Below are 9,945 nucleotides of genomic sequence, written 5' to 3' on the forward strand. Positions count from 1 at the left end.
GCCCAAGGAAGTACAGTCAGACCGGGGAAGTAATTTCATGTCAAATGTTTTCAAGCAGTCTCTGAAAGAGTTGGGCATCACCCAGATCACGTCTTCAGCTTACCATCCCCAGACTCAAGGAGCGTTGGAGAGATATCATCAAACACTCAAATCGATGCTCAAGAAATACTGTTTGGAACATCAGAAAGACTGGGATAAAGGTCTTCCATTTGTTGTATTTGCCGCAAGAGAATCTCCAAATGAATCACTGGGCTTCTCACCTTTTGAACTACTGTTTGGCCATGAAGTAAGAGGACCCCTTAGGCTACTCAAGGAATGCTGGCTGTCGGAGGAAGATGACGTCAACCTGCTGGAGTATTTGATGAAGTTCAAAGAACGGCTGTCCACTGCTTTACAGCTGGTGAGAGAGAATTTAGGAGCTGCTCAGGAGAAGATGAAAACTTGGTATGATAAGAAGTCCAGGTTACGCCACTTTCAGCCAGGAGATCAGGTTTTGATTCTGCTACCGGTTCATGGGCAACCTCTTCAAGCCAAGTTTAGTGGTCCTTATTTCGTGGAGAAGAAGCTCAGTGATGTCAACTATGTCATTGCCACACCAGATCGTAGAAAGAACAAGCAACTTTGTCACATCAACATGCTAAAGTTATATCACAGGCGGGACGAAAATAATCCAGTCTGCACTGTAGCTGTTCCACCCGAGTCTGCAAGTGAAGCTCTCCCATGCAGTATGAGCCTGAGTGATAGTTTGGGGAAGAATCCTGATATCATGAATGATCTCCAGACTAAGCTTTCTCATCTACCTCCTGAGGAAAAGGCAGGAGTTTTCGGCATTGTACCCGCAAGTGTTCCGTGCCACTCCAGGAAGAACCACTGTGTTGATGCATGATGTCGATGTTGGAGACGCAAAGCCAATTAAACTGCCTCCTTACCGTGTGAACCCAGTGAAAGTTCCTCTCATCCAGAAGGAGCTTGGCTACCTGTTGGACCATAAGATGATTGAGCCCTGTCAGAGCGAGTGGAGTTCTCCTGTCACTCTAGTCCCTAAGCCAGGTGGGTCACAGCGGCTTTGCATTGACTACAGACGTGTTAATCAGATATCCAAAACAGACACTTACCCTCTCCCTCGCGTGGAAGATTGCATAGACAAGATCGGAGAGGCTAGGTACATAAGTAAGTTTGATTTGTTAAAGGGATACTGGCAAGTACCTATGACTGAACGTGCTAGGGAGATCTCATGTTTTGTAACACTAGGAAAGACTTTTGCATGTTCTGTAATGCCATATGGTATGAAGAATGCACCAGCCACATTTCAGAAGCTCATGAATGTTGTAACAGAGGGTTTGGCAGGGTGTGTTGTTTATATTGATGATGTATTAATCTTCAGTGACAACTGGAAAGATCACCTATGCCATGTCAGTAAATTTCTTGAGCGTTTGGTTCAGGCTAATCTTGTAGCTAATTTATCAAAGTGTGAGTTTGGTCAAGCTAAAGTTCAGTACCTTCGGTACGTAATTGGTGATGGACATGTTGCACCACCAGGAGCTAAGGTTCAGGTTATAAGTGATCTTCCCAGACCTAAAAGTAGGAAAGAGCTACAAAGATTTTTGGGAATGGTAGGTTATTACAGGAGATTTGTTCTTAACTTTTCAATTCTTGTATCACCACTTACAGATCTAGTGAAAAAGGGAGTTAAATTTGTCTGGACCGATAACTGTGAATCCTCTTTCAACAAACTTAAAGCTATCCTATTAAGTCAGCCAGTGCTCACTACTCCAAATTTTGCTAAGCCTTTTAAGATGGCTGTTGATGCAAGTGATACAGGAGCTGGGGCTGTTTTGCTGCAAGAGGATGATCAGGGTATTGAACACCCTGTATCTTATTACAGTAAGAAGTTCACTCCACCTCAGAAGAACTACTCAACTATTGAGAAAGAGCTGTTGGCCTTGATTTTGGGTTTACAGCATTTTTCATTTTATTTGTGTTCTGGTTTTGACCCCATAGTCATTTATACCGATCATAACCCACTGAAATTCCTTAGTAAGTTTAAAGATAAAAATCAGAGATTGACAAGATGGAGTCTACTTCTTCAGGAGTATTCATTAGACATACAACATGTCAAGGGGAAAGAAAATGTTATTGCAGATTGCTTATCTAGACTTTAGACAGATTGTTTTAGAGTAATAAGAAATTTCCTTTGTAAATTTCTTTTTCTTTGTGGGGAGGTGTTACATAGCCTATGATTTCATCATCCTTTGTGTAATTCTAACGTACAGTATGCTGCATGTTTGATCACGAGCGTGTTCTACCTCACTCCCCCCTTCTACCCTTATCGTAGAGTAAGTCGTTCTTTCTGTTGTTCAGAGCAGGATTGTCAACTCTTTGTCCCCATGGCTTCATTTGCGCGTCCTTCTTACAAGTTGTATCAAGCTCTGCCGGCCCCTATATAATGGGCTCAGTCTCTGCATTATTGCCACTTAGATCTACTCCTCATTTTTTCACATCTCTGTCCTCCCCTGTACAGTTGTTATTATTGCTCAGGAAGTCTCCAACCATCTAGCAGCTGTGTAATTTGAGTATAAGTGTTGTTGCATTTTTTCTTGTACTGTGTAGCATAAGGTGTTAATTCTTAGGCCTAGTAAGGTTATTGTGATTAATGTATAGTTTTATGTCAGTCATTGTTAATAATATTTTGTATCTGTAATAATATATCTTGCATTCACTGAGTATAATCTAGTATTTTCATTTTATCAGGGCTGACTTAGATAAATTTACTCATGCTAATTTCGTGTTAATAGAGGCTATTGCAGTTAACCATATATTTAACCTGTTTTTTGCCATTACATTATCCTTATGAGTCCTGAATGTTTTGTTGTTAGTTTGAGCATTAAACTTTAACTTGTAATTTTACCTAACTCTTTTGTTTTGAACCTGGAACTTTACGGGACAGTAGTGATTTTTAGTATTCTCACTTAAAGTGTACATTATCTTTCTCTGTTCTGTTACAAATCATACAGGAGGGGTTAGCTAATATATATCCCTCCATACCAAAAATAAATTCGTTTGATGGTCGCAGGGCTAAGCCAATAAAATTCATCATATAATTCTGTTAATTAAGCAGGGTGCCACAAGATTTTGTATTTTTTATGCGAGGAAGAAGGAACCAAGGGCCATGAGCCCGCAATAACAGTTCCCTCCAAGAGAAAAACAAAATACAATAGAGAGCCAAATTCAAGATCCGATCACTTCGAGATGCCTGGACACACTGCGTTTGAAAGACTGGAGATCATAGGCAGCAGGAAATACAGACAGAGGGAGACAGCTCCAGAGTTGACCTGTTGCATAAGTGAAAGCCTGGGAGCATTAGAGAGTTGGACAGAAAAGGGATGAGAGTTTGTTGATAGACGGGTGCTACGCGCCTGTCATAGAGGTGGAGGAATGCATGCAGACAGTTCAGAGGAGCAGTGACCATTAAAGTAGCGATAGAAAAAAGATAAAGATGCAACAGTGCGGTGAAGAGACAGAGGTTGAAGGGAGTCAGTAAGAGGAGGAGAGTTAATGAGACGAAAAGCCTTTGACTCCACCCTATTGAGAAGAGCTGTATGTGGGGAGCCTCCCCACACATGAGAGTTGTACTCCACAGAGAGGCAGATAAAACCCCTGTATAGAGTCAACAATTGTGCAGGGGTAAAGAAAGAACGGAGTCGGCTTAGCACACCCAATCTCTTGGAAGCAGATTTTACAAGAGGTGTAATATGATCTTTCCATAAGTCCCGAGTAAATGAAACCCCAAGCATGTTCAAGGATGATGCAGGATTAAGCTGAATATTATTAAACATTAGTGGGTATACCTGTGGAAGATTTTGTCGGGTTGATAGGTGTAAGAACTGAGTCTTAGATGCATTAAAAACAACCAGATTATTTTTACCCCAGTCAGAGATACGAGCCAAGTTAGGCATTAGGTGTGCCATAGCCTCATCCCTTGTTTGTTGAAGTTACTGCCGAGTTGGGCGTTGCGGGAACCGAATGGAAAGGTGAAGGGTGGAGTCATCAGTGTATGAGTGGATAGGGTTAGATGTACAGCTTAGAATGTCATTGATGAATAAAAGGAAGAGAGTTGGTGATAGGACAGAGCCCTAAGGAACACCACTGTTAACAAATCTAGGAGAAGAACGATGGCCGTCTACAACAGCGGCTATAGAACGACCAGAAAGGAAGCTAGAGATGAAGGCACAGATAGAAGGATAGAAACCGTAAGAGGGCAGTTTGGAAATTAAAGATTTATGCCAGACTCGATCGAAAGCTTTTGAGATGTCAAGTGCAATGACAAAGCTTTCGCTAAAGTCCCGAAAGGAGGATGACCAGGAGTCTGAAAGGTAGGTGAGAAGATCGCCAGTGGAGCGTCCCTGACGGAACCCGTACTGACGATCAGAAAGAAGGTTGTGATAGGAAAGAAGCCTTAAAATTTTTCTATTGAGAATTGAATCGAAAACTTTTGAAATACAGGACGTTAAAGCAATTGGACGATAGTTGGAGGGTTGGGAGTGGTCACCCTTCTTTGGGACTGGCTGAATGAGAGCAAACTTCCAGCAAGAAGGAAAGGTACAAGTTGACAGACAAAGGTGAAAGAGTTTGCCTAGGCAGGGTGTAAGCTCAGAAAAACATAAATTGTTCCCAAATTCCCTGTGACGATAGTTCATATAAAATTAGTGGTTAATTATTGTGATTCAGACAAGAAAAAGGAGAGAAATTTTTGTCAAAAATATTTCAGACATTCAAACTGTTGTCACTTCCACACACGTTAGTTTTAGTTTAACCATATTAACACTTAGTGTCATATGATTCACTTTCAAATTAATACACTTGAATTGTGACAGCATTGACACTCTTAGATTCCTTGGATTTATTCAGTTGAATGAAATAATCTGGTACTGACAGGGATAGAGTACAAGAGTTGTCCCTACCATCAGAATCTTAATATATCTCTTCTCTGGTCATGCATTTCGTTTCAGTTCTGACAATAACGGTACTGCATTCACAAACACACTGAGTTTTCAAGTTACATGGGGGTGTTGTTTGCAGTTCTGCCCGATATCACGGTATATCTGACATATTTCTTCATATTCTCGCTGTATACAAGTCACCCCACAGCTTTCATTAGAGCGTTATTTCACTTTATTTTTTCACATAACATACATCTAGGTAGAACTAGAAAGTGCTTAACTGTTATGCATGCAGCTTCAAACAAGACAAGCAAATAAATAATTTTGCCAAATAAAATATAAAATTCTGGACTCAGTAAGAATACTTTTTCACTCTCTCCATTCATTACCTCGAAAATCTCGGCAAGGATTCAGTTATTTTCCGTTTAGCTTTTTCCTTCTGTCTTCACACACCTGGAGGCAAACATTTATCCCAGCTTCCACGACATAACCCCACCCATTACCTTCAAAACCTCAACACATCCTCAACCCCGCTTACTTTCACTACTGCACAGCTGCATGTCATACGAATCATCTTCCCTACACATCCTCAGTCCCTCTTCCCCTCTTCACTACACATCTGCATGCCATGCACACCATCTCCCCTACACACCCTCGGTCCCTCCCATCCTTACCATTGCACAGCTGCATACCATACATACCCTCGCCCCTACACACCATCAGTTCTTCTCATCCTTACCGTTACGCTGCTGCATACCATACATACCCTCTCTCCTACACACCCTCAGTTCTTATCCTCACCATTACACAACGGCATATCAAACATAATCTCTCCTCTATACACCATCAACACTCACCTCCAACACTGGACAACAGCACCATATGCCAACCCACTCCTCGACACCCCCTCACCCCTCTCACCCTCACTGCTACATAACTGCACACCATACCTACTCACTCCTCTACACACCGTCAGTCCCATTCGCTCCCATCATTACATGACTAAATAATATGCTAACCTTCTCCTCTACGCACCTCAGTCCCTTTCTCCCCTATCACTACACATCTGCTTCTCCCCTATCACTACACATCTGCATGCCATACCGACCCTAGCTTCCACACACATTCAACCCTCTCATCTCCACCTTCACCCTGATATATAACATTTGATGCTGCAGGTCTGCAGAGCATAGTTTAAAGCCTTAAATTAATAGCTTCCTGTAAAATCTTTTAGAGCGAACGACGTAACAGATTATCCAAACAAGGTCTGGCAGGCCATTAGCAAGGTCAATAAAGGTAAGAATGAATGGAAGACCTGACTTAGCCTCACCACTAATTAGGAGGGCTATGGTTGTGTCTGTCGAAATGCAGGAAGAGTGGAAGACACAAGGAGACAGTAATGGAAATTGAAATTTACACACACACACACACACACACACACACACACACACACACACACACACACACACAAATGGGACAGGATTAAAGCAGAAATACTGAAGGAGTGCAGCATAAGTACACAGCTAATTACTAAAAGGTGGAAATGTCTGGAGAATTCTGCTGTTACTAGGTATGAATTAAACATAATTAGATTTCTTAGTGCTGCCTACTTCTTACTTAGCCTTACCATTCTTTTTCTGTGCCTGCCCTCCTCTCTTTCTATATCTCCCATCTTTCCTGTCACTTCTTATTGGTCTTCTTTCCTTTACAGGTGGCTTTACAATGAATGACAAGCCAAATGGTTTCGTTTAAGCCAAGAAACCATTTACAATGCTGGGTGGTAACCATATAACCAACCTATATGTGCTTCCTACGTGTCAACAAGTAGTTTGGTGGAGGGTTAGTGCCCCTCCCCGTAAAACCAATAACTCAAAGTCAAATGGCCATCCCTTATGGGATTATGGCTTCTGGCAATAAATAGATAGATAGATAGTTAGATTTCTTATCGGAATGAAGCATTGACTGTTGTTTCATATTTCCATCGCGTTATATGCCGATTTATTATTATTTTTTTTTTTTCAAATATCACATAATATAACAAAAAAGAATGTGTAAAATGAGAGGGGTGATGGAACACTTTTTGTTACATGTTAATATTGCCAGTTTTTTTTTTTTTTTTTTTTTCATGCGAGGAAGAAGGAACCAAAGGCCATGAGCCCGCAGTAACAGTTCCCTCCAAGAGAAAAACAAAATACAATAGAGAGCCAAATTCAAGATCCATTCATTTTGAGATGCCTGGACACACTGCGTTTGAAAGACTGGAGATCATAGGCAGCAGGAAATACAGATAGAGGGAGACAGTTCCAGAGCTGACCTGTTGCATAAATGAAAGACTGGGAGTAACGGTTAACTCTTGCATTAGAGAGTTGGACAGAAAAGGGATGAGAGCTTGCTGCCAGACGGGTGCTACGCGCCCGTCGTAGAGGTGGAGGAATGCAAGCAGACAGTTCAGAGGAGCAGTGACCATTACAGTAGCGATAGAAAAGAGATAAAGATGCAACAGTGCGGCGAAGAGACAGAGGTTGAAGGGAGTCATTAAGAGGAGGAGAGTTAATGAGATGAAAAGCCTTTGACTCCACCCTATTGAGAAGAGCTGTATGTGGGGAGCCTCCCCACACATGAGAGTTGTACTCCACACAGGGGCGGATAAAACCCCTGTATAGAGTCAACAATTGTGCAGGGGTAAAGAAAGAGCGGAGTCGGCTTAGCACACCCAATCTCTTGGAAGCAGATTTTACAAGAGATGTAATATGATCTTTCCAAGATAAGTCTCGAGTAAATGAAACCCCAAGCATGTTCAAGGATGATGCAGGATTAAGCTGAATATTATTAAACATTAATGGGTATACCTGTGGAAGATTTTGTCGGGTTGATAGGTGTAAGAACTGAGCCTTAGATGCATTAAAAACAACCAGATTATTTTTACCCCAGTCAGAGATACGAGCCAAGTCAGACATTAGGTGTGCCATAGCCTCATCCCTTGTTTCTTGAAGTAACTGTTGAGAGTTGCACTCGGTTTCATGAAAGAACACGTGTTGTTGCGGTTAGAAAATAGCAGTGAACAAAGGAGAGTGGGGATGTGAGCAAAGTTACGATCAAGTGGAACTTTGGTGAAGGTATTGGTGGTGCAGTTGACTCTTGTTTCTACCTGTGCATTACATTTTCTGTTGTGGTTTGTTCTTGGTTGCAAGTACTTTCTTTTTCTTTTCGTCATCCACACTTTGCGTGAGAAGAAAGACAAGGCACATCCTATATCAATGGGGATGTGAGTAAGAAGCAGGTTTAGAGAAAATGTGATGCCTAGCAACCAGGTGCGTCCTTTTCCAGAAAACTGTCTTAAAGCTGTGGCATTGTTACGGAAGTCTTTCTAGGACTGACTGTGGTATGATTTGTATTTGCAATGAGTCTCATTGTTTCATAGACTCCTGCTGTGCTGTGGGACTGTACATTATTGCTGTGAATATTTTCTAACCTGACAAAGATCCCTAACCTTTTTCAGTTGATATGAAGGTCATATGTAATCAGACTGGAGGGACTATTTGAGTAGTAGTCAACATATGAGTATTGTCATGGACCTAACAACAACAGAACAATATTTCCCGAAGCGCAGACCGTTAAAGGAATTAATATATGAATGGAAGAACGCGTGATCCTAATGCTCATAATTAAAATATGTCCATTTATTTTTTATGGGCAATGTGGATGGAGTAGTAGGACAGTAGGGTGTGCCTGCAGAAGTGGGTGAGAATGGGAGTGCTTTTATGGATAGTTGTGCAGGGAGGGGGTTGGTGATAACCAATACCTTCTTTAGATGCAAAATGATCTAAAGGTATTCGTGGCATGTGATGAGAAGGGTGGGTGATGAACTGAATAAATGGAGGGCAATGATTGATTATGTATGTGTGGACCAGCACATGTGGTGATGAAAGTCAAGGCTTAAATAAAATGGAGGAGTAGGAGAAGAGACGGACAGGAGTAAGTAGACCATACAAGAAGGTAGAAAGGTTACTAGAGGATTGAAACAAGGCAGAATATAAGAGAGAAGTGGAGGAGGGATTGGGTAAATATGATCTGGAGCAGATGGGGGACGTGGAAGGTGTGTGCAAGATATTCACAGAAGAAATCTGTGCAACATGTGAGGTGGTGTGTGGGTTGAAGAGAAGATGAAAGTGGGTGCAAGGAACTGCATGGTGGAATGGAGAGGGGAGACAGGCTGTGGCACAAAAAAAAAGCATATTGTGAGTGGATGAGAAACAGGGGTGTGGAGGAAGTTGAGAGGCGGAAGAAAGAGTTATATGTAGAGACGATGAGAGAGGTAAAAAGATTACTTAGAGACAATAAGAAGAGAGTGGAAGAGGAATTTGCAAGGAATTTGACTATATGAGTGTAAATTGGAGGGAATGGAAGAAAATGTTCTTGAAAGAGGTAAAGAGAGTTAGACAGGATGGTAAAGAAGTTGGAGACTAAAAGATAAAAATGGTCAATTGCCAGTAGAGAAGGGAGAAAAAGTGGCCAGATAGAGAGAACACTTTAAGGAATTGTTGAACATAGAGAATGAAAGTAATAAAAGTATAAGTGCTAGGGAATAGCTGGGAGAAGGAAGGAGGTGAGAAGAGAGGAAGAAATCAGTAGGATGGATGTATTGGAAGTAATGAAGATAGTCAAAATAGGGAGAACCCCAGGAATTGATGGAGTGTGTGGTGAAATGGTGAAATACTGATGCATGGGGGAAGATGGTAGAATGGATATGGAGGATGTGGCAGATCGGCAGGGGAGGACGGTAGAGTCCTGGAGGATTGGAAGTCAGGTATAATTGAGGAAAAGAAGTGTGTGGTAATCATACGGGCATTTACCTTCGTAGTGTTATAGGAAAAGTTCATGGTGGGATACTAATTGATAGAGTTAGGGAAATACGGAGGAATTAGTTGGAGAGAACAGGGGGGATTTTGGAAGGGAAGACATTGTGAAGATCAGATATTCATTCATAGGTCTTCAGTGGAAAAGT

The sequence above is a fragment of the Coenobita brevimanus genome, chromosome 55, assembly GCF_032717465.1.
Source record: "Coenobita brevimanus isolate Jiangsu-jjx chromosome 55, ASM3271746v2, whole genome shotgun sequence".
NCBI lineage: Eukaryota > Metazoa > Arthropoda > Malacostraca > Decapoda > Coenobitidae > Coenobita > Coenobita brevimanus.